The 26,988-nt window shown below is 43.1% G+C and overlaps 1 long non-coding RNA gene across 1 annotated transcript in view; it reads left to right on the forward strand.

Moving 5' to 3' along the window:
* Positions 1-26,988, forward strand: part of LOC308611479 — a 678,306-nt gene that overhangs the window by 235,213 nt on the left and 416,105 nt on the right. The window contains exon 2 of the long non-coding RNA XR_014014913.1: positions 23,687-23,709. This is a non-coding gene — a long non-coding RNA (uncharacterized lncRNA). The remainder of the gene's footprint in view (positions 1-23,686; positions 23,710-26,988) is intronic.

Raw genomic sequence — 26,988 nt, forward strand, 5'->3', positions numbered from 1 at the left:
TGGAATATTGTGATGACAGGTGTCATGGAGCATTGTGATGACAAGGTACTGGAGCATTGTGATGAGAAGACCATGGATCCTTGTGATGATATGTCTCATGGAACATTCTGATGAAAAGGGGCATGGAGCATTGTGATTACAGGGGTCGTGCAGCACGGTGATGACAAGGGCATAGAGCATTGGGATGAGAAGGCCATGGAACTTTGTCATCACAGGATTCAAGGAGCATACTGACGACAAGTGTCAGGGAGCATTGTGCTGACAAGTGCATGCAGAATTGTGATGACAAAGGTCATGGAGCATTCTGATGACAAGCTTGTGGAGTATTTTTATGACAATGGCATGGAGCATTGTGATGAAAACGGCATGGGGCATTGTGATGAAAAAGCCATGGAGCCTTTTCGTGACAGGGTTCAAGGAGCATTCTGACGACAAGTGTCAGGGAGCATTGTGATGACAAGTGTTTTGGAGGATTGTGATGACAAAGGTAATGGAGCATTGTGATGACAAAGTCTTGGAGCATTGTGATGACAAGGGTCATGGAGCATTTTGATGACAACGGCCATTGATAATTTGGATGAATAGGTCGTGAAGCATTATGATGACAGAGGCATGGAGCTTGCTATGACAGGGGTGATGGGGCATTGCGATGACATGTGCATGTAGAATTGTGATGACAATATCATGTAACACTGTGATGAGAACTGTCATGGAGCATTGTGATGACAAGGACGTGGAGAATTGTGATGACATGGGACATGGAGCATTGTGATGAACAGGGCATGGAGCATTGTGATGGCAAGACGGTGGAGCATTGTGATGAGAAGACCATGGATAATTGTGATGACGAGCGTCATGGAGCACTATAATGACTATGGAGGGCTATGGAGCATTGTGGTGTCAGGGGACATGGAGCATTTTAATGAAAAGTGTCATGGAGCATTTTGATGACAGGGGTTATGGAACATTGTGATGTCATAGGTCATCGAACATTTTGATGACCAGTGCATGGAGCATGGTGATGACAGGAGTCATGGAACATTGTGATGACAAGAGTGAGGGAGTATTGTGATGAATAGTGATGTAACATTGTGATATCAGTGGTGAGAGAGCATTTTGATGAGAAGTGCAAGGAGCAGGGTGAAGACAAGGTTAATGGAGCATTTTGATGACAAGATTGTGGAGCACTGTGATGACAAGCGCATGGTGCATTGTGATGACATGTGTCATGGAGCATTGTGCTGACAAGCGCATGGAGCATTGTGATGACAACGGTCATGGAGCATTGTGCTGAGAAAGGCATAGAGTATTGTGATGACAAGGGTCAAAGAGCATTGTGATGAAAATTTCATGGAGCATTTAGGATAAAACAGTCACAGAGACTGTTGATGACGAGGGCATGGACCATTGGGATGACAAAGGTCATGAAGAATTGTGATGAATGGTGTCACGGAGCATTGTGATAACAAGGGCATGGAGCTTTGTGATGACAAGGGCATGGAAAATTGGTCTAATAATTTTCATGGATTATTGCAATGACAGTTGAATGGCGCATTGTGATGACAAGGGCATGGAGCATTGTGAAGACCAGGTCAGGCGGTATTGTGAAGACTGGTGTCAGGGAGCATTGTGATGACATATGTAATGGCCCATTGTGATGACAATGCCATGGAGCATTGTGATGCCAAGTGTCATGGAGGATTCTGATGACAAAGGTAATGGAGCATTGTGATTACAATGGCTTGGAGCATTGTGATGACAAGGGTCAGGGAGCATTGTGCTTGCAATTGCATGGAGAATTGTGATGAGACGGGTCATGGAGCATTTGGATGACAAGCTTGTGGAGTATTTTGATGACAATGGCATGGATTATTGTGATGAAAATGGCATTAGGCTTTGTGATGAAAACTGCATGGAGCCTTTTGTTGACAGGTTTTAAGGAGCATTCTGACGACAAGAGTCAGGGAGCATTGTGATGACAAGTGTATTGAAAATTGTGATGACAAAGATCATGGAACATTGTGATGAAAGGGGCATGGAGTATTGAGATGACAGGCATCATGGAGGGTTGTGATGACAAGTGTTATGGAACATTGTGATCACAAGGGTTTGGAGCATTGTGATGACAGAGGTCATGGATCACTTTGATTTCAAGGAGCATGGAGCATTGTGATGACAAGGGCATGAAACAATGTGATTCCAAGGTTCATGGAGGATTGTGATGACAATGTTAATGGAGTATTGTGATGACAAGTGCATAGAGCATTGTAATGACAACGTCATGTAGCATTTTGCTGACCAAGGCATGGAGCATTGTGATGACAGGTGTCATGGAGCACTATGAAGACAAGCGTCACGGATCATTGTGAATACAGGGGTCATGGAGCATTGGGATGACAAGGGCATGGATCATTGTGATGACAAGGGTCATGGAGCATTGGGATGAAAATGTTCATGGAGTATTGTGATGACAAGGGACGTGGAGCATTGTGATGAGAAGGTCAGGGTGCATAGGGCGGAAAATGTTCATGGAGTATTGTGATGACAGGTGTCAGGTTGTATTGTGATGACAAGGTATTAGAACATTGTGATGAGAAGTCTATGGTGCCTTGTGATCATATGTCTCATGGAACATTCTGATGAAAAGGGGCATGGAGCATTGTGATTACAGGGGTCGTGCAGCACTGTGATGACAAGGGCATGGAGCATTGGGATGAGAAGTCCATGGAACTTTGTCATCACATGGTTCAAGGAGCATACTGACGACAAGTGTCAGGGAGCATTGTGATGACAAGGGTATTGAGCATTGTGGTGACAAAGTCATGGAGCTTTGTGATGAGAAGGCCATGGATAATTATGATGACGAGCGTCATGGGGCATTGTGATGATAAGTGTTATGGAACATTTTGATCACAAGGATTTGGAGCATTGTGATGAGAGAGGTCATGGAGCATTATGATTTCACTGTGATGACAATAGCATGAAGCATTATGATGGTGGGCATGGTGCATTGTGATGACAGGGTTCATGGAGCATTGAGATGAAAAGGGGCATGGAGCATTGTGATTTCAGGGGTCTTGGAGCATTGTGATGACAGGTGTAATGGAGCATTGTAATGGCAAGGGCATGGAGCACTGTGATGAGAAGGCCATGGAGCATTCTGATGACATGCGTCATGGAGATTTGTGACGACAAGAGCATGAAGCAATGTGATGAGACCGATCATGGAGCATTGTGATGACAATGACATGGAGCATTGTGATGCCAAGGGTCATGGATCTTTGTGATGACAAAATCATGCAGCATTTTTATGACAAGGGCGTTTTGCATTGTGATGAGAAGGGCAGGGATCATTGTGACGACAGGGTCATGGAGCAATTTGATGAAAAGGGTCATGGAACATTTTGATGACAGGGGTTATGGAACATTGTGATGTCAGGGGTCATGGAACATTTTCATGCCAGGGGTTAAGGACCATTGTGATGAACAGGGGTGTGGGTGTATTGTGATGACTAGTGAGGGAACATTTTGATATCAGTGGTGAGAGAGCATTTTGATAAGACATGCAAGGATCATCGTGATGACAAAGTTTATGGAGCAATGTGATGACATGGGTCATGGATCACTGCGCTGAGAAGCGCATGGAACATTGTGATGACAAGGGTCATGGAGCATTGTGTTGACAAAGGGACGGAGCATTGTGATAACAAGTGTCACGGAGCATTGTGATGAAAAGTTCATGGAGCATTGTGGTGACCAAGTTCACAGAGCCTTGTGAAGATGAGGGCATGGATCATTGTGATGACACAGGTCATGAAGCCTTGTGATGACTGGAGACACGGAGCCTTGTGAGAACTGGGGTCATGGTGCATTGTGATGACAAGGGCAGGAAGCATTGCGATGCCAAGTGTTTTGGAGGATTGTGATGACAAAGGTAATGTAGCATTGTGATGACAAGTGCTTGGAGCATTGTGATGACAAGGGTCATGGATCTTTGTGATGACAATGGCCATTGAGAATTTTGATGAAATGTTCGTGAAGCATTGTGATGACAAAGGCATGGAGCTTCCTATGACAGGGGTCATCGGGCATTGCGATGACATGTGCATGGAGAATTGTGATGACAAAAGCATGTAACATTGTGATGCGAACTGTCATGGAGCATTGTGATGACAAGGAGGTGGAGAATGGTGATGACATGGTACATGGAGCATTGTGATGAGCAGGGCATGGAGCTTTCTGATGGCAAGACGGTGGAGCATTGTGATGAGAAGGCCATGGATAATTATGATGACGAGCGTCATGGAGCACTGTAATGACAAGGGATATGGAGCATTGTGATGTCAGCGGACATGGAGCATTTTGATGAAAATGGTCATGGAGCATTTTGATGACAGAGGTTATGGAACATTGTGATGTCATAGGTCATCGAACATTGTGATGATAAGTGCATGTAGCATGGTGATGACAGGGGTCATCGAACATTGTGATGACAGGGGTGAGGGAGTATTGTAATGAATAGTGATGTAACATTGTGATATCAGTGGTGAGAGAGCATATTGATGAGAAGTGCATGGAGCATTGTGATGACAATGTTAATGGAGCATTGTGATGACAAGATTGTGGAGCACTGTGATGAGAAGCGCATGGTGCATTGTGATGACGTGTCATGGAGCATTGTGCTGACAAGCGCATGGGGCATAATGATGATAACGGTCATGGAGCATTGTGCTGAGAAAGGCAGAGAGTATTGTAATGACAAGGGTCAAAGAGCATTGTGATGAAAATTTCATGGAGCATTGAGGTTAAAAAGGTCACAGAGACTGTTGATGATGAGGACATGGACCATTTTGATGACAAAGGTCATGAAGCATTGTGATGACTGGAATCACGGAGCATTGTGATGACACGGGTCATGGAGCATTGTGATAACAAGGGCATGGAGCATTTTGATGACAGAGGTCATGGATCATTTTGATTTCAAGGAGCATGGAGCATTGTGATGACAAGGGCATGAAACAATGTGATTCCAAGATTCATGGAGGATTGTGATGACAATGATAATGGAGTATTGTGATGACAAGTGCATAGAGCATTGTCATGAAAACTTCATGTAGCATTTTGCTGACAAAGGCATGGAGCATTGTGATGACAGGTGTCATGGAGCGCTGTGAAGACAGGCGTCACGGATCATTGTGAATACAGGGGTCATGGAGCATTGGGATGACAAGGGCATGGATCATTGTGATGACAAGTGTCATGTAGCACTGGGATGAAAAAGTTCATGGAGTATTGTGATGACCAGGGACATGGAGCGTTGTGATGACAGGGGTCATGGAGCATTGTAATAACAGTGGTCATGGAGCATTGTGATGAGAAGGTCAGGGAGCATTGGGCTGAAAATGTTCATGGAATATTGTGATGACAGGTATCATGGAGCATTGTGATGACAAGGTACTGGAGCATTGTGATGAGAAGACCATGGATCCTTGTGATGATATGTCTCATTGAACATTCTGATGAAAAGGGGCATGGAGCATTGTGATTGCAGGGGTCGTGCAGCACTGTGATGACAAGGGCATAGAGCATTGGGATGAGAAGGCCATGGAACTTTGTCATCACAGGGTTCAAGGAGCATACTGACGACAAGTGTCAGGGGGCATTGTGATGACAAGGGTATTGAGCATTTTGGTGACAAAAGTCATGGAGCATTGTGATGAGAAGGCCATGGATAATTGTGATGACGAGCGTCATGGGGCGTTGTGATGATAAGTGTTATGGAACATTTTGAACACAATGATTTGGAGCATTGTGATGACAGAGGTCATGGAGAATTTTCATTTCATTCTGATGACAATAGCCTGAAGCATTATGATGATTGGCATGGTGTATTGTGATGACAGGGTTCATGGAGCATTGAGATGAAAAGGGACATGGAGCATTGTGATAACAGGGGTCTTGCAGCATTGTGATGACAAGGGCATGGAGGATTGTGATGAGAAGGTCATGGAACATTCTGATGACATGCGTCATGGAGCATTGTGATGACAAGGGCAAGGAGCATTGTGATGAAAGGGGCATGGAGCATTGTGATGAGAAGGTCATGGAGTATATTGAAAAAGGTGTCAGGGAGCATTGTGATGACATATGTCATGGTCCATTGCGATGACAATGGCAGGGAGCATTGTGATGCCAAATGTAATGGAGGATTGTGATGGCAAATATAATGGAGCATTGTGATGACTATGGCTTGGATCATTATGATGACAAGGGCCATTGAGAATTTTCATGACAATGTCATGAAGCATTGTGATGACAAGATCCTGGAGCATTGTGATAAGAAATCCATGGAGCCTTGTGATGACAGTTCTCATGGAGCATACTGATGAAAAGGGTCATGGACCATTGTGATTACAAGGGTCTTGGAACATTGTGATGACAAGGGCATGGAGCAATTTGAGGAGAAGGCCAACGAGCATTCTAATGACATGCATCATTGAGCTTTTTGATGACTGGGGCATGGAGCATTGTGATTACAGGGGTCTTGGAGCATTTTGATGAAATGGGCATGGATCACTGTGATTAAAAAGGCATGGAGCCTTGTCATGACAGCGTTCAAGTAGCATACAGACAACAAGTGTCTGGGAGCATTTTGATGACAAGTGTATTGAGCATTGTGATGACAAAGGAAATGGAGCATTGTGATGAGAAGACCATGGATAATTGTGATGACAAGCGTCATGTGGCATTGTGATGACAAGTGTTATGGAATATTGTGATCACAAGTGTTTGGAGCATTGTTTTGACAGAGGTCATGAAGCATTTTGAATTCATTGTGATGAAAATAGCATGAAGCATTATGATGATGTGCATGGTGCATTGTGATGACAGGGTTCATGGGTCAAGGAGATGAACATGGGCATGGAGCATTGTGAATACAGGGGTCATGGAGCATGGTGATGACAAGCTCATGGAGAATTGTGATGTCAGGGACATGGAGCATTGGTCTGACAAGTTTGAAAGATTTTTGTGATGACAGTGGACATGGTGCATTGTGATGACAAAGGCATGGATCATTGTGATGAGTAGGTCATGGAGTATTGTGAAGACAGGTGTAAGTGAGCATTGTGATGACATATGTCATGGTACATTGCGATGACAATGGCAGGGAGCATTGTGATGAATGGAGTCACGGAGCATTGTGATGACAGGGGTCATGGAGCATTGTGATGAAAATTTCATGGATCATTGAGGTTAAAAAGGTCACAGAGACTGTTGATGATGAGGGCATGGACCATTTTGATGACAAAGGTCATGAAGCATTGTGATGACTGGACTCACGGAGCATTGTGATGACATGGGTCATGGAGCATTGTGATAACAAGGGCATGGAGCATTGTGATGACACAGGTCATGGATCATTTTGATTTCAAGGAGCATGGAGCATTCTGATGACAAGCGCATGAAACAATGTGATTCCAAGGTTCATGGAGGATTGTGATGACAATGGTAATGGAGTACTGTGATGACAAGTGCATAGAGCATTGTAATGACAACGTCATGTAGCATTTTGCTGACAAAGGCATGGAACATTGTGATGACAGGTGTCATGGAGCACTTTGAAGACAAGCGTCACGGAGCATTTTGAATACAGGGGTCATGAAGCATTGGGATGACAAGGGCATGGATCATTTTGATGACAAGGGTCATGGAGCATTGGGATGAAAATGTTCATGGAGTATTGTGATGACCAGGGACATGGAGCGTTGTGATGACAGGTGTCATGGAGCATTGTAATGACAAGGGTCATGGAGCATTGTGATGAGAAGGTCAGGGAGCATTGGGCTGAAAATGTTCATGGAATATTGTGATGACAGGTGTCATGGAGCCTTGTGATGACAAGGCCATGGAACATCATGATGGCAGGGTTCATGGAGCATTTTTATGACAAGGATAATGGAGCATTGTAATGGCAACTGCATGGAGCACTGTGATGAGAAGTCCATGGAGTATTCTGATGACATGAGTCATGGAGCTTTGTGATGACAAGGGCATGGAGCAATATGATGAGAGTGTTCATGGTGCATTGTGATGACAATGACATGGAGCATTGTGATGCCAAGGGTCATGGATCTTTGTGATGACAAAGTTCATGGACTATTTTGATAACAAGGGCATTGTGCATTGTGATGAGAAGGGCAGGGAGCATTGTAATGACAGGGTCATGGAGAAATTTGATGAAAAGTGTCATAGAATATTTTTTAACATCTTTTTTTTAATTTTTTGCTTTATAACAATTTAAATCAGTTATACATATACATATGTTCCCATATTCCATCCCTTTTGCATCTCCCTCCCACCCTCCCTATCCCACCCCTCCAGGCGGTCCCAAAGCACCGAACTCATCTCCCTGTGCTATGCGGCTTCTTCCCACTAGCTATCTACCTTACGTTTGGTAGTGTATATATGTCCATGCCGCTCTTTCACTTTGTCACAGCTTACCCTTCACCCTCCCCATATCCTCAAGTCCATTCTCTAGTACGTCTGTGTCTTTATTCCTGTCTTACCCCTATGTTCTTCATGACATTTTTTTTCTTAAATTCCATATATATATGTCAGCATACAGTATTTGTCTTTCTCTTTCTGACTTACTTCACTCTGTATGACAGACTCTAGGTCCACCCACCTCATTACAAATAGGTCAATTTCATTTCTTTTTATGGCTGAGTAATATTCCATTGTATATATGGGCCACATCTTCTTTACCCATTCATCCGATGATGGACCCTTAGGTTGTTTCCATCTCCGGGCTATTGTAAATAGGGCTGCTATGAACATTTTGGTACATGTCTCTTTTTGAATTATGGTTTTCTCAAGGTATATGCCCAGTAGTGGGATTGCTGGGTCCTATGGTAGTTCTATTTGTAGTTTTTTAAGGAACCTCCATACCGTTCTCCATAGTGGCTGTACCAATTCACATTCCCACCAGCAGTGCAACAGTGTTCCCTTTTTTCCACACCCTCTCCAGCATTTATTGTTTCTAGATTTTTGGATGATGGCCATTCTGACTGGTGTGAGATGATATCTCATTGTAGTTTTGATTTGCATTTCTCTGATGAGTAAAGATGTTGAGCATCCTTTCATGTGTTTGTTGGCAGTCTGTATATCTTCTGTGGAGAAATGTCTATTTAGGTCTTCTGCCCATTTTTGGATTGGGTTGTTTGTTTTTTTTTGTTATTGAGCTGCCTGAGCTGCTTATAAATTTTGGAGATTAATCCTTTGTCAGTTGCTTCATTTGCAAATATGTTCTCGCATTCTGAGGGTTGTCTTTTCGTCTTGATTATGTTTTCCTTTGCTGTGCAAAAGCTTTTAAGTTTCATTAGGTCCCATGTGTTTATTTTTGTCTTTATTTCCATTTCTCTAGGAGGTGGGTCAAAAAGGATCTTGCTGTGATTTATGTCATAGAGTGTTCTGCCTATGTTTTCCTCTAAGAGTTTGATAGTTTCTGGCCTTACATTTAGGTCTTTAATCCATTTTGAGCTTATTTTTGTGTATGGTGTTAGGGAGTGATCTAATCTCATATTTTTACATGTCCCTATCCAGTTTTCCCAGCACCACTTATTGAAGAGACTGTCTTTTCTCCACTGTACATTCCTGCCTCCTTTATCAAAGATAAGGTGAACATATGTCCACGGGTTTATCTCTGGGCTTTCTATCCTGTTCCATTGATCTATCTTTCTGTTTTTGTGCCAGTACCATACTGTCTTGATTACTGTAGCTTTGTAGTATAGTCTGAAGTCAGGGAGCCTGATTCCTCCAGCTCCATTTTTCGTTCTCAAGATTGCTTTGGCTATTCGGGGTCTTTTGTGTTTCCATACAAATTGTGAAATTTTTTGCTCTAGTTCTGTGAAAAATGCCAGTGGTAGTTTGATAGGGATAGCACTGGATCTGTCGATTGCTTTGGGTAGTAGAGTCATTTTCACAATGTTGATTCTTCCAATCCAAGAGCATGGTACATCTCTCCATCTATTTGTATCATCTTTAATTTCTTTCATCAGTGTCTTATAATTTTCTGCATATAGGTCTTTTGTCTCCTTAGGTAGGTTTATTCCTAGATATTTTATTCTTTTTGTTGCAATGGTAATTGGGAGTGTTTCCTTGATTTCTCTTTCAGATTTTTATCATTAGTATATAGGAATGCCAGAGATTTCTGTGCATTAATTTTGTATCCGGCAACTTTACCAAATTCATTGATTAGCTCTAGTAGTTTTCTGGTAGCATCATTAGGATTCTCTATGTATAGTATCATGCCATCTTCAAACAGTGACAGCTTTACTTCTTCTTTTCCGATTTGGATTCCTTTTATTTCCTTTTCTTCTCTGATTGCTGAGGCTAAAGCTTCCAAAACTATGTTGAATAAGAGTGGTGAGAGTGGGCAACCTTGTCTTTTTCCTGATCTTAGTGGAAATGGTTTCACTTTTTCACCATTGAAGACGATGCTGGCTGTGGGTTTGTCATATATGGCCTTTATTATGTTGAGGAAAGTTCCCTCTATGCCTACTTTCTGCAGGGTTTTTATCATAAATGGGTGTTGAATTTTTTCGAAAGCTTTCTCTGCATCTATTGAGATGATCATATGGTTTTTCTCCTTCAATTTGTTAATATGGTGTATCACGTCGATTGATTTGCGTATATTGAAGAATCCTTGCATTCCTGGAATAAACCCCACTTGATCATGGTGTATGATCCTTGTAATGTGCTGTTGGATTCTGTTTGCTAGGATTTTGTTGAGGATTTTTGCATCTATGTTCATCAGTGATATTGGCCTGTAGTTTTCTTTCTTTGTGACATCCTTGCCTGGTTTTGGTATCAAGGTGATGGTGGTCTCGTAGAATGAGTTTGGGAGTGTTCCTCCCTCTGCTATATTTTGGAAAAGTTTGAGAAGGATAGGTGTTAGCTCTTCTCTAAATGCTTGATAGAATTTGCCTGAGAAGCCATCTGGTCCTGGGCTTTTGTTTGTTGGAAGATTTTTTATCACAGTTTCAATTTCAGTGCCTGTGATTGGTCTGTTCATATTTTCTATTTCTTCCTGATTCAGTCTTGGCACGTTGTGCATTTCTAAGATTTTTTCCATTTCTTCCAGGTTGTCCATTTTATGGGCATAGAGTTGCTTGTAGTAATCTCTCATGATCTTTTGTGTTTCTGCAGTGTCAGTTGTTACTTCTTCTTTTTCATTTCTAATTCTATTGATTTGAGTCTTCTCCCTTTTTTTCTTGATGAGTCTGGCTAATGGTTTATCAATTTTGTTTATCTTCTCAAAGAACCAGCTTTTAGTTTTATTGATCTTTACTATCGTTTCCTTCATTTCTTTTTCATTTATTTCTGATCTGATTTTTATGATTTCTTTCCTTCTGCTAACTTTGGGATGTTTTTGTTCTTCTTTCTCTAATTGCTTTAGGTGCAAGGTTAGGTTGTTTATTCGAGATGTTTCCTGTTTCTTAAGGTGGGATTTTATTGCTATAAACTTCCCTCTTAGAGCTGCTTTTGCTGCATCCCATAGGTTTTGGGTCATCGTGTCTCCATTGTCATTTGTTTCTAGATATTTTTTTTAATTTCCTCTTTGATTTCTTCAGTAATCACTTCGTTATTAAGTAGTGTATTGTTTAGCCTCCATGTGTTTGTATTTTTACAGCTCTTTTCCTGTAATTGATATCAAGTCTCATAGCATTGTGGTCGGAAAAGATACTTGATACAATTTCAATTTTCTTGAATTTACCAAGGCTTGATTTGTGACCCAAGATATGATCTATCCTGGAGAATATTCCATGAGCACTTGAGAAAAATGTGTATCCTGTTGTTTTTGGATAGAATATCCTATAAATATCAATTAAGTCCGTCTTGTTTAATGTCTCATTTAAAGCTGGTGTTTCCTTATTTATTTTCATTTTGGATGATCTGTCCATTGGTGAAAGTGGGGTGTTAAAGTCCCCTACTATGATTGTGTTACTGTCGATTTCTCCTTTTATGGCTGTTAGTATTTGCCTTATGTATTGAGGTGCTCCTATGTTGGGTGCATAAATATTTACAGTTATTATATCTTCTTCTTGGATCGATCCCTTGATCATTATGTAGTGTCCTTCTTTGTCTCTTCTAGTAGTCTTTATTTTAAAGTCTATTTTGTCTGATATGAGAATTGCTGCTCCAGCTTTCTTTTGTTTCCATTTGCATGGAATATCTTTTTCCATCCCTTTACTTTCAGTCTGTATGTGTCTCTAGGTCTGAAGTGGGTCTCTTGTAGACAGCATATATATGGGTCTTGTTTTTGTATCCATTCAGCCAATCTGTGTCTTTTGGTGGGAGAATTTAGTCCATTTACATTTAAGGTAATTATCGATATGTTTGTTCCTATTCCCATTTTCTTAATTATTTTGGGTTTGTTATTGTAGGTCTTTTCCTTCTGTTGTGTTTCTTGCCTAAAGAAGTTCCTTTAGCATTTGTTGTAACGCTGGTTTGGTGGTGCTGAACTCTCTCAGCTTTTGCTTGTCTGTAAACGTTTTAATTTCTCCATCAAATCTGAATGAGATCCTTGCTGGGTAGAGTAATCTTGGTTGCAGGTTTTTCTCTTTCATCACTTTAATTATGTCCTGCCACTCCCTTCTGGCTTGTAGAGTTTCTGCTGAGAGATCAGCTGTTATCCTGATGGGGATTCCCTTGTGTGTTATTTGTTGTTTTTGCCTTGCTGCTTTTCATATGATTTCTTTGTGTTTACTTTTTGACAGTTTGATTAATATGTGTCTTGGCGTATTTCTCCTTGCATTTATTCTATATGGGACTCTCTGTGCCTCCTGGACTTGATTAACTATTCCCTTTCCCATATTCGGGAAGTTTTCAACTATAATCTCTTCAAATATTTTCTCAGTCCCTTTCTTTTTCTCTTCTTCTTCTGGAAACCCTATAATTCGAATGTTGGTGTGTTTAATGTTGTCCCAGAGGTCTCTGAGACTGTCCTCTGTTTTTTTCATTCTTTTTTCTTTATTTTTCTCTGCAGCAGTTATTTCCACTATTTTATCTTCCACCTCACTTATCCGTTCTTCTGCCTCAGTTATTCTGCTATTGATCCCATCTAGAGTATTTTTTTTATTTCATTTATTTTATTTTTAATTGATCCTTGATTCATCTTTAGTTCTTCTAGGTCCTTGTTAACTGTTTCTTGCATTTTGTCTATACTATTTCCAAGATTTTGGATCTGGGAAATAGAATCTTGGATCATCTTTACCATCATTATTCTGAATTCTTTTTCAGGTAGACTGCCTATTACCTCTTCATTTGTTAGGTCTGGTGGGTATCTTATCTTGCTCCTTCTCCTGCTGTGTGTTTTTCTGTCTTCTCATTTTGCTTATGTTACAGTGTTTGGGGTCTCCTTTTTGCAGGCTGCAGGTTCGTAGTTCCCGTTGTTTTTGGTGTCTGTCCCCAGTGGCTAAGTTTGGTTTAGTGGGTGTAGGCTTCCTGGTGGATGGTACTAGTGCATGTGTACTGGTGGATGAGGCTGGATCTTGTCTTTCTGGTGGGCAGTTCCACGTCTGGTGGTGTGTTTTGGGGTGTCTGCGGACTTTTTATGATTTTAGGCCACCTCTCTGCTAATGGGTGGTGTTGTGTTCCTGTCTTGTTAGTTGTTTGGCATAGGGTGTCCAGCACTTTAGCTTGCTGGTCGTTGAGTGAAGCTGGGTGCTGGTATTGAGATGGAGATCTCTGGAAGATTTTCGCCGTTTGATATTATGTGGAGATGGGACGTCTCTTGTGGACCAGTGTCCTGAAGTTGGCTCTCCCACCTCAGAGGCACAGCACTGACTACTGGCTCCTCAATTTGCGATGATTTGTTGTCTATTCATGTATTCCACAGATGCAGGGTACATCAAGTTGATTGTGGAGCTTTAATCCGCTGCTTCTGAGGCTGCTGGGAGAGGTTTCCCTTTCTCTTCTTTGTTCTCACAGCTCCTGGGTCTCAGCTTTGGATTTGGCACCGCCTCTGCATGTAGGTCGCCGGAAGGCATCTGTTCTTCGCTCAGACAGGACAGGGTTAAAGGAGCAGCCTCTTCGGGGATTCTGGCTCACTCAGACCGGGAGGGAAGGAGGGGCACGGAGTGCAGGGCGAGCCTGCAGTGGCAGAGGTCGGCGTGACGTTGCACCAGCCCGAGGCACGCCGTGTGTTCTCCCAGGGAAGCCGCAACTGGATCCCGGGACACCGGCAGTGGTGGGCTGCACAGGCTCCTGGCAGGGCGGTGTGGATTGTGACCTGCGCTCGCACACAGGCTTCTTGGCGGCGGCAGCAGCAGCCCCAGTGTCCCACGCAGGTCACTGGGCTCTGCGCTTTCCGTCGTGACTCGCGCCTGTCTGTGGAGCCCCTTTAAACAGCGCTCTTAATCCCCTCGCCCCGTGCACCAGGAAACCAAGAGGGAAGAAAAAGTCTCTTGCCTCTTCAGCAGCTCCAGAGTTTTCCCGGACTCGCTGCCGGCTAGCTGTGGCACATTAGCCCCCTTCAGGCTGAGTTCTCGCCGCCAGCCCCAGTCCTCTCCCTGCGCCCTGACCGAAGCCCGAGCCTCAGCTTCCAGAGCTGCCTGCCCTGGCGGGCGAGCAGACAAGCCTCTTGGGCTGGTGAGTGCCGCTCGGCACCGATCCTCTGTGCGGGAATGTCTACGCTTTGCCCTACCCAGGTATGTGGGGAGTTTCTTGCCTTTTGGGAGGTCTGGGGTCTTCTGCCAGCATTCAGTAGGTGTTCTATAGGAGTTGTTCCACGTGTAGCTGTATTTCTGGTGTATCCGTGGAGAGGAAGGTGATCTCCGCGTCTTACTCTTCCACCATCTTACCCGGAAGTCGGTCATGGAATATTTTAATGACAGGGTTTATGGAACACTGTGATGTCAGCGGTCATGGAGCATTTTGATGAAAAGGGTCATGGAGAATTTTGATGACAGGGGTTAAGGAACATTGTGATGTCAGGGGTCATCGAACATTGTGATGATAAACGCATGTAGCATTGTGATGACAGGAGTCATGGAACATTGTTTTGACAGGGGTGCGGGAGTATTGTGATGAATAGTGATGTAACATTGTGATATCAGTGGTGAGAGAGCATTTTGATGAGAAATGCATGGAGCATTGTGATGACAAGGTTTATGGAGCATTGTGATGAAAAGATTGTGGAGCACTGTGATGACAAGCGAATGGTGCATTGTGATGATATGTGTCATGGAGCACTGTGCTGACAAGCTCATGGAGCATCGTGATGACAAGGGTCGTTCAGTATTGTGCTGAGAAAGGCATAGAGCATTGTGATGACAAGGGTCAAATTGCATTGTGATGAAAAGTTCATGGAGCATTGTAGTTAAAAAGGTCACAGTGTCTGTTGATGACGGGGCATGGAGAACTGTGATGACAAAGGTCATGAAGCATTGTGATGACTTTAGTCACAGAGCATTGTGATGACAGTGGTCATGGAGCATTGTGTTAACAAGGGCATGGAGCATTGTGATGACAAGGGCATGGAGCATTAGTCTAATAATTTTCATGGTTTATTGCGATGACAGTTGGAATGGCACATTGTGATGACAAGGGCATGGAGCATTGTGATGAACAGGTCCTTCAGTATTGTCAGGACTGGTGTCAGGGAGCATTGTGATGACCTATGTAATGGCCCATTGTGATGACAACGGCATGGAGCATTGTGATGCCAAGTGTCATGGAGGATTCTGATGACAAAGGTAATGGAGCATTGTGATGACAAGGGCATGGAGCATTAGTCTAATAATTTTCATGGTTTATTGCGATGACAGTTGGAATGGCACATTGTGATGACAAGGGCATGGAGCATTGTGATGAACAGGTCCTTCAGTATTGTCAGGACTGGTGTCAGGGAGCATTGTGATGACCTATGTAATGGCCCATTGTGATGACAATGGCATGGAGCATTGTGATGCCAAGTGTCATGGAGGATTCTGATGACAAAGGTAATGGAGCATTGTGATGACAATGGCTTGGATCATTGTGATGACAAGGGTCAGGGAGCATTGTGCTGACAAGTGCATGGAGAATTGTGATGACAAGGGTCATCGAGCATTCTGATGAAAAGCTTGTGGTGTATTTTGATGACAATGGCCTGGAGCATTGTGATGAAAATGGAATGGGGCATTGTGATGACAACGGCATGGAACCTTTTTGAGAAAGGGATCAATGAGCATTCTGACGACAAGTGTCAGGGAGCATTGTGATGACAAGTGTATAGAGAATTGTGATGACAAAGGTCATGTAACATTGTCATGAAAACGGCATGGAGTATTGTGATGACAGGCATCAGGGTGAGTTGTGATGACAAGTGTTATGGAATATTGTGATCACAAGGGTTTAGAGCACTGCAATGACAGAGGTCATGGATCATTTTGATTTCAAGGACCATGGAGCATTGTGATGACAAGGACATGAAGCAATGTGATCCCAAGGTTCATAGAGGATTGTGATGACAATGGTAATGGAGTATTGTGATGACAAGCACATAGAGCATTGTAATGACAAGGTCATGTAGCATTTTGCTTACAAAGGCATGGAGCATTGTGATGACAGGTGTCATGGGGCACTGTGATGACAAGTGTCACGGAACATTGTGAATACAGGGGTCATGGAGCATTGCGAAGACAAGGGCATGGATCATTGTTATGACAAGGGTCATGGAGCATTGGGCTGAAAATTTTCATGGAGTATTGTGATGACAGGGGTCATGGAGTATTGTGATGACTAGGGAATGGAGCATTGTAATGACAAGAGTCCCGTATCATTGTGTTGTCAGGTGTTAGGAAGTGTTGCGATGACAGTGGCCATGGAGCATTGTGATGATATTGGTCATGGAGAATTGTGATGAGTAGGTCATGGATCATTGGGCTGAAAATGTTCATGGAGTATTGTGATGACAGGGGTCATGGAGCATTGTGATGACAAGGGAATGGAGCATGTTGATGACAAGGTCCTGGAGCATTGTGATCAGAAGTCCATGGAGACTTCTGATGACAAGTCTCCTGGAGCATTCTGATGAAAAGGGGCATGGAGCATTGTGATTACAGGAGTCTTTTAACACTGTGATGACTAGGGCATGGAGCATTGTGATTGGAAGGCCATGGATCATTCTGATGACATGCATCATGGAATTTCGTGATGACAAGTGCATGGAGCTTTGTGATTACAGGGATCTTGGAGCATTGTGAAGAAAAGGGCATGTACCATTGTGATGAAAAAGGCATGGAGCCTTGTCATGACAGGGTTCAAGGAGCATACTGATGACCAGTGTCAGGGAGCATTGTGATGACAAGTGTATTGATCATTGTGATGACAAAGATCATGGAGCATTGTGATGAGAAGACCATGGATAATTGTGATGATGAGCGTCATGGGGTATTGTGATGATAAGTGTTATGGAACATTGTGATAACAGGGGTTTGGAGCATTATGATGACAGAGGTCATGGAGCATTTTGATTTCATTTTTATGACAATAGCCTGAAGCATTATGATGATGGGCATGGTGCATTGTGATGAGAGGGTTCATGGAGCATTGACATGAAAAAGTGCATGGAGCATTGTGATTACATGGGTCTTGGAACATTGTGGTGACAAGGGCATGGAGCCTTGTGAGGAGTAGGCCAAGGAACATTGTAATGACATGTGTCATGGAACTTTGTGATGACAAGGGCATGGAGCATTGTGATGACAAGGGTCATGGAGCATTGGGCTGAAAATGTTCATGGAGTATTGTGATGACAGGGTCATGGAACATTGTGATTACAGGGGTGAGGGAGCATTGGGATGACTAGTGATGGAACATTGTGATATCTCTGGTGATAGAGCATTTTGATGAGAAGTGCATGGACCATTGTGATTACGATGTTTATGCAGCATTTCAATGACAAAGATGTGGACCGTTGTGATGAAATGCGCGTGGCACATTGTGATGACAATGGTCATGGAGCATTGTTACGACAAAGACATGGAGCATTGTGATGACAAGGACATGGAGCATTGGTCCTATAAGTCTCATGGATTATAGTGATGACATTTGGAAAGGCACATTTTGATGACAAGGGCATCGAGCATTGTGATGACCAGGTCATGCAATATTGTGAAGGCAGTTGTCAGGGAGCATTGCGATGACATATGTAATAGCCCATTTTGATGACAATGGCATGGAGCATTGTGATGCCAAGTGTAATGGAGGATTCTGATGACAAAGGTAATGGAGCATTGTAATGACAATGGCTTGGAGCATTGTGATGACAAGGGTCCGGGAGCATTTTGCTGACAAGTGCATGGAAAATTGTGATGACAAGGTTCATGGAGCATTCTGATGACAAGCTTGTGGTGTGTTTTGATGACAATGGCATGGAGCATTGTGATGAAAATGGCATGGGGCATTGCGATGAAAATGGCATGGGGCATTGTGATGAAAAAGGCATGGAGACTTTTCGTGAGAGGGATCAAGGAGCATTCTGACGACAAGTGTCAGGGAGCATTGTGATGACAAGTGTATTGATAATTGTGATGACAATGGTCATGGAGAACTGTGATGACAAGGGCATGGAGTATTGTGATGACAGGCATCATGGAACATTGTGATGACAAGTGTTATGGAACATTGTGAACAAAAGATTTTGGAGAATTTTGATGACAGAGATCATGGATCATTTTGATTTCAAGGAGCATGGAGCATTGTGATGACAAGGGCATGAAGCAATGTTATTCCAATGTTCATGGAGGATTGTGATGAAAATAGTATTGGAGTATTGTGATGACAAGTGCATAGAGCATTGTAATGGCAAAGTCATGTAGCATTTTGCTGACAAAGGAATTGAGCATTGTGATGACACGTGTCTTGGAGCACTGTGATGAGAAGCATCACGGAGCATTTTGAATACAGTGGTCATGGAGCATTGGGTTGACAAGTCCATGGATCATTGTGATGACAAGTGTCATGGAGCACTGGGCTGAAAATGTTCATGGAGTGTAGTGATGACAGGGTTCATGGAGCATTGTGATGACTAGGGATTGGAGCACTGTGATGAAAAGAGTCCTGGATCATTGTGTTGTCAGGAGTCATGGAGTGTTGTGATGACAGTGGTCATGGAGCATTGTGATGATATTGGCCTTGGAGCATTGAGATGAGTAGGTCCTGGAACACTTGGCTGAAAATGTTAATGGATTATTGTGATGACAGGGGTCATGGAGCATTGTGATGACAAGGGAATGGAGCATGGTGATGACAAGGTCCTGGAGCATTGTGATGAGAAGATCATGGAGACCTGTGATGACAAGTCTCATGGAGCATTCTGATGAAAAGGGGCATGGAGCATTGTGATTACTGTGGTCTTGGAGCATTGTGATGACAGGGGCATGGAGCATTGTGATGAGAAGGTCATAGAGCATTCTGATGACATGCGTCATGGAGCTTTGTGATGACAAGTGCATGTTGCATTGTGATTACAGGGGTCTTGGAGCATTGTGATGAAAAGGGGATTGATCATTGTGATGAAAAAAGCATGGAGCCATGTCATGACAGGGTTCAAGGAGCATACTGACGACAAGTGTCAGAGAGCATTGTGATTACAAGTGTATTGAGCATTGTGATGAAATAGTTCATGGAGCATTGTGATGAGAAGACCATGGATAATTGTGATGATGAGCAACATGGGGTGTTGTGATGACAAGTGTTATGGAACATTGTGATAACAAGTGTTTGGAGCATTATGATGAAACATGTCATGGAGCATTTTGATTTCATTGTGATGACAACAGCCTTAAACATTATGATTATAGGCATGGTGCATTGTAAGGACAGGGTTCATGGATCATTGAGATGAAAAGGGGCATGGAGCATTGTGATTACAGGGGTCTTGGAGCATTGTGATGACAAGGGCATGGAGCATTGTGATGAGAAGGCCATGGGACATTCTGATGACATGCGTCATAGAGCCTTGTGATGACAAGGCCGTGGAACATTTTAATGGCAGGGGTCATGGAGCATTGTTATGAGAGAGGTAATGGAGCATTGTGATGAGAAGGGCATTGAGCATTGGTCTGAAATGTTTCATGGTTTATTGTTTGAGAGTGGGCATGGTGCTTTGTGATGACATTGGCACGGAACACTGTGATACATGGGTCATGGAGGATTGTAATGACAAGGGCATAGAGCATTGTGATGACAATGACATTGAGCATTGTGATGACAAGGACATGGATCACTGTGATGCCAAGAGACATGGAGCTTTGTGATGACAAATGTCATGGAGAATTTTTAGGACAAGGGTGTGGTGCATTGTGATGAGAAGGCCAGGGAGCATTTTGATGACAGGGCCATGCAGCAATTTGATGAAAAGTGTAATGGAACATTTTGATGACAGGGGTTATAGAACATTGTGATGCCAGGGGTCATGGAGCTTTGGGATGAAAAGGGTCATGGAGCATTTTGATAACAGTGGTTATGGAACATTATGATGTCAGTGGTCATGGAACACTGTGCTGATAAGTGGATGTAGCATTGTGATGACAGGGGTGATGGAATATTGTGATTACAGGGTTGAGGGAGGATTGTGATGATTAGTGATGGAACATTGTGATATCTCAGGTGAGAGAGCATTTGGATGAGAAGTGCATGGAGCATTGTGATTACAGGGTATATGGAGCATAGTGATGACAAGGTTGTCGATTATTGTGATGAAAAGCACGTGGCACATTGTGATGCCAAGGGTCATAGAGCATTGTTCTGACAAAGGCATGGAGCATTGTGGTTACAAAGGTCACAGAGCCTTGTGATGACGCGGACATGGACCGTTGTGATGACAAACGTTATGAAGCATTGTGATGACTAGAGTCATGGAGCATTGTGATGACAGGGGTCATGGAGCATTGTGATAACAAGGGCATGGAGCATTGGTCTGACAATTTTCAAAGATTATTGTGATGACACTGGACATGTTGCATTTTGATGACATGGGCATGGATCATTGTGATGAAAAAGTCATGGAGTATTGTGAAGACAGATGTCAGGGAGCATGGTGATGACATATGTCATGGTCCATTGCGATAACAATGGCAAGGACCATTGTGATGCCAAATGTAATGGAGGATTGTGATGAGAAATATAATGGAGCATTGTGATAACTAGGGCTTGGAGCATTATGATGACAAGAGAAATTGAGAATTTTCCTCACAAGGTTGTGAAGCAATGTGATGACAAGTTCCTGGAGCATTGTGATGAGAAAACCATGGGGCCTTGTGATGACAAGTCTCATGGAGCATACTGATGAAAAGGGGTATGGAGCATTCTGATTGCAGGGGTCTTGGAACATTTTGATAAGAAGGGCATGGAGCATTGTGATGACAAGTGCAGGGAGCATTGGTCTAATAAGTTTCATGGATTATTGCAACGATATTTGGAATGGCACATTGTAATGACAAGGTCATGGAGCATTGTGATGTACAGGTAATGCAGTATTGTGAACAGAGCTGTCACGGAGCATTGTGATGACATATGTAATGGCCAATTGTGATGACCCTGGCATGGAGCATTGTGATGCCAAATGTCATGGAGGATTCTGATGACAAATGCAATGGAGCATTGTGATGATAATGTCTTGGAGCATTGTGATGACAAGTGTCAGGGAGCACTGTGCTGACAAGTGCATGGAGAATTGTGAGTACAAAGTTCATGGAGCATTTGGATGACAAGCTTGTGGAGTATTTTGATGACAATGGCATGGAGCATTGTGATGAAAATGGCATGGGGCATTGTGATGAAAAATACATGGAGCCATTTTGTGACAGGGTTCAAGGAGCATTCTGAAGACAAGTGTCAGGGAGCATTGTGATAACAAGTGTATTGAGAATTCTGATGACAAAGGTCATGGAGCATTGTGATGAAAACGGCATGGAGTATTGTGATGACAGGCATCATTGATTGTTGTGATGACAAGTGTAATGGAACATTGTGATCACAAGGGTTTGGAGCATTGTGATGACAGACGTCATGGATCATTTTTATTTCAAGGAGCATGGAATATTGTGATGACAAGGGCATGAAGCAATGTGATCCCAAGGTTCATGGAGGATTGTGATGACAATGGTAATAGAGTATTTTGATGACAAGCGCATAGAGTTAGTAATGACAAGGTCATATAGCATTTTGCTGACAAAGGCATGGAGCATTGTGATCACAGGTGTCATGGAGCTCTGTGATGACAAGTTACAAGGAACAATGTGAATACAGGGGTCATGGAGCATTGGGATGAGAAGGGCATGGACCATTGTGATGACAAGTGTCATGGAGAATTGGGCTGAAAATGTTCATGGAGTATTGTGATGACAGGGGTCATGGAGCATTGTGATGCCTAGGGAATGGAGCATTGTGATGACAAGAGTCTTGGATCATTGTGTTGTCAGGTGTCATGGAGTGTGGTGATGACAGTGGTCATGGAGCATTGTGATGATATTGGTCATGGAGCATTGTGATGAGAATGTTATGGAGCATTCGGCTGAAAGTGTTCATGGATTATTGTGATGACAGGTGTCATGGAGCATTGTGATGACAAGGGAATGGAGCTTGGTGATGAAAAGGTCCTGGAGCATTGTGATGAGATGACCATGGAGAATTGTGATGACAAGTCTCATGGAGCATTCTGATGAAAAGGGGCATGGAGCATTGTGATTACAGGGGTCTTGGAGCATTGTGATGACAAGGGCATGGAGCATTGTGAGGAGAAGGCCATGGAGCATTCTGATGACATGCGTCATGGAGCTTTGTGATGACAAGGGCATGGAGCATTGTGATTACAGGAGTCTTGGAGCATTGTGATGAAAAGGGCATGGATCATTGTGATGAAAAAGGCATGGAGCCTTGTCATGACAGGGATCAAGGAGCATTCTGAGGACAAGTGTCAGCGAACATTGTGTTGACAAGTTTATAGAGCATTGTGATGACTAAGATCTTGGAGCATTGTGATGAGAAGACCATGGATAATTGTGATGATGAGCGTCATGGGGTGTTGTGATGATAAGTGTTATGGAACATTGTGATCACAAGGGTTTGGAGCATTATGATGACAGAGGTCATGGAGAATTTTGATTTCATTTTAATGACAATAGCCTGAAGAATTATGATGTTGTGCATGGTGCATTGTGATGACAGGGTTCATGGAGCATTGAGATGAAAAAGGGCAAGGACCATTGTGATTACAAGGGTCTTGGAGAATTGTGATGACAAGGGCATGGAGCATTGTGATTACAGGCGTCTTGGTACATTGTTATGACAAGCGTCATGGAGCCTTGTGATGACAACGCCGTGGAACATTGTGAAGGCAAGGGTCATGGAGCATTGTTATGACAGGTGTAATGGAGCACTGTGATGAGAAGGGCTTGGAGAATTGTGATTACAAGGTTTATGGAGAATTTCCAGGACAAATTTGTGGACCGTTGTGATGAAAAGCGTGTGGCACATTGTGATGTCAAGGGTCATGGAGCATTTTTCTGACAAAGGTATGGAGCATTGTGATGACAAGAATCAAGGAGCATTGTGATGAAATGTTCATGGAGCATTGTGGTTACAAAGCTCACAGAGACTGTTGATGACGAGGGCATGGACCATTGTGATGGCAAAGGTCATGAAGCATTGTGATGACAGGTGTCATGGAGCACTGTGATGACAAGTGCATAGAGCATTGTGATGACCAGGTCATGCAGTATTGTGAAGACAGGTGTCAGGGAGCATTGTCATGACATATGTAATGGCCCATTGTGATGATAATGGCATGGAGCATTTCGATGCCAAGTGTCATGGAGGATTCTGATGACAAAGGTAATGGAGCATTGTGATGACAAGGGTTAGGGAGCATTGTGCTAACAAATGCATGGAGAATTGTGATGTCAAGGGTCATGGAGCATTCTGATGACAATCTTGTGGAGTATTTTGATGACAATGGCATGGAGCATTGTGATGAAATGGCATGGGGCATTGTGATGAAAAAGGCATGGAGCCTGTTTGTGACAGGGTTCAAGGAGCATTCTGACGACAAGTGTCAGGGAGCATTGTGATGAAAAGTGTATTGAGAATTGTGATGACACAGATCATGGAGCATTGTGATGAAAAGGGCATGGAGTAATGTGATGACAGGCATCATGGAACGTTGTGATGACAAGTGTTATGGAACTTTGTGATCACAAGCGTTTGGAGCATTGTGATGACAGAGGTCATGGATCATTTTGATTTCAAGGAACATGGAGCATTGTGATGACAAGGGCATGAAGCAACGTGATCCCAAGGTTCATGGAGGATTGTGATGACAATGGTAATGGAGTATTTTAATGACAAGCACATAGAGCATTGTAATGACAAGGTCATGTAGCATTTTGCTGACAAAGACATGGAGCATTGTGATGACAGGTGTCATGGAGCACTGTGATGACAAGCGTCACGGAGCATTGTGAATAGAAGGGTTATGGAGCATTTTGATGACAAGTGCATGGAGCATTGTGATGACAGGGGCCCGGAGCATTGGACTGAATATTTTCATAGATTATTGTGATGACAGTGGACATTCTTCATTGTGATGACAAGGGCATGGAATATTGTGATGAGAAGGTCATGGTTTATTGTGAAGACAGGTGTCAGGGAGCATTGTGATGCCATAAGTCATGGTCCATTGCGATGACAATGACAGGGAGCATTGTGATGCCAAATGTAATGGAGCATTGTGATGAATAGGGCTTGGAACATTATGATGACAAGGGCCAATGAGAATATTCATGACAACGTCATGGAGCATTGTGATGACAAGGTCCTTGAGCATTGTGATGAGAAAACCATGGAGCCTTGTGATGACAAGTCTCATGGAGCATACTGATGAAAAGGGGCATGGACCGTTGTGATTACAGGGGTCTTGGAACATTGTGATGACAAGGGGATGGAGCATTGTGAGGAGAATGCCAAGGAGCATTCTAATGACATGCGTCATTGAGCTTTGTAATGACAAGGGCATGGAGCATTGTGATTACAAGGGTCTTGGAGCATTGTAATGAAAAGGGCATGGATCACTGTGATGAAAAAGGCATGGAGCCTTGACATGACAGGTTTCAAGGAGCATTCAGACAACAAGTGTCAGGGAGCATTTTGATGACAAGCTTGTGGAGTATTTTGATGACAATGGCATGGAGCATTGTGATGAAAATGGCATGGGGCCTTGTGATGAAAAATGCATGGAGCCTTTTCGTGACAGTGTTCAAGGAGCACTCTGACGACAAGTATCAGGGAGCATTGTGATAACAAGTGTATTGAGAATTGTGATGACAAAGGTCATGGAGCATTGTGATGAAAAGTGCATGGAGTATTGTGATGATAGGCATCATGGAGCGATTTGATGACAAGAGTTAAGGAACTTTGTGATCAGAAGGGTTTGGAGCATTGTGATGACAGATGTCATGGATCATTTTGATTTCAAGGAGCATGGAACTGTGTGATGACAAGGGCATGAAGAAATGTGATCCCACGTTTCATGGAGGATTCTGATGACAATTGTAATGGAGTATTGTGATGACAAAGGCATAGAGCATTGTAATGACAAGTTCATGTAGAATTTTGCTGACAAAGCCATGGAGCATTGTGATGACAGATGTCATGGAGCACTGTGATGACAAGCGTCACGGAGCATTGTGAATACAGGGGTCATGGAACATTGGGATGACAAGATCATGGATCATTGTGATGACAAGGTCATGGAGCATTGGACTGAAAATTTTCATGGAGTATTGTGATGATAGGGGTCATGGAGCATTGTGAGGAGAGAGGTCGTGGACAATTTTGATTTCATTGTGCTGACAATAGCCTGAAGCATTATGATCATGAGCATGATTCATTTTGATGACAGGGTTCATGGAGCATTGAGATGAAGAGGGGCATGGAGCAATGTGATTACAGGGGTCTTGGAGCATTGTGATGACAAGGGCATGGAACATTTTGAAAAGAAATCCATGGAACATTCTGATGACATGTGTCATGGAGCCTTGTGATGACAAGGTCAGCGAGCATTGTGATTACAGTGGTCTTGGAGCATAGAGATGACAATTGTCATGGAGGCTTGTGATGACAAGACTGTGGAACATTGTGAAGGTAAGGGTCATGGAGCATTGTTATGACAGGTGTAATGGAGCATTATAATGAGAAGGGCATGGAGCATTGTGATTACAAGGTTTATGGAGCATTTTTCTGACAAAGGCAAGGAGCATTGTGATGACAAGTGTCACGGAGCATTGTGATGGAAATTTCATGGAGCATTTTGGTTACAAAGGTCACAGAGCCTTGTGATGACGCGGGCATGGACCATTGTGATGACAACTGTTATGAACCATTGTGATGCCTGGAGTCACGGAGCATTGTGATGACAGGGGATATGGAGCATTGTGATGTCAGGGGCATGGAACATTGGTATGTCATGTTTCATAATTTATAGTGATGACAGTTTGCATGGTGCATTGTGATGACAAGGGCATGGATCATTGTGATGATAAGGTCATGGAGTATTGTGAAGACAGGTGTCAGGGAGCATTGTGTTGACATATGTCATGGTCCATTGCGATGACAATGTCAGGGAGCACGGTGATGCCAAATGTAATGGAGGATTGTGATGACAAATATAATGGAGCATTGTGATGACTAAGGCTTGGAGCATTATGATGACAAGGGCCATTGAGAATTTTCATGACAAGGTCATAAAGCATTGTGATGAGAAAATCCTGGAGCATTGTGATGAGAAACCCATGGAGCCCTGTGATGACAAATCTCATGGAGCATACTGATGAAAAGGTGCATGGAGCATTGTCATTACAGGGTTTTTGGAGCACTGTGATGACAAGGGCATGGAGCATTTTGATGAGAAGGCCATGGAACATTCTGATGACACGTGTCATG

The sequence above is a fragment of the Mesoplodon bidens genome, assembly GCF_964165515.1.
Source record: "Mesoplodon bidens genome assembly, contig: HAP1_SCAFFOLD_43, whole genome shotgun sequence".
NCBI classification, from domain to species: Eukaryota; Metazoa; Chordata; class Mammalia; order Artiodactyla; family Ziphiidae; genus Mesoplodon; species Mesoplodon bidens.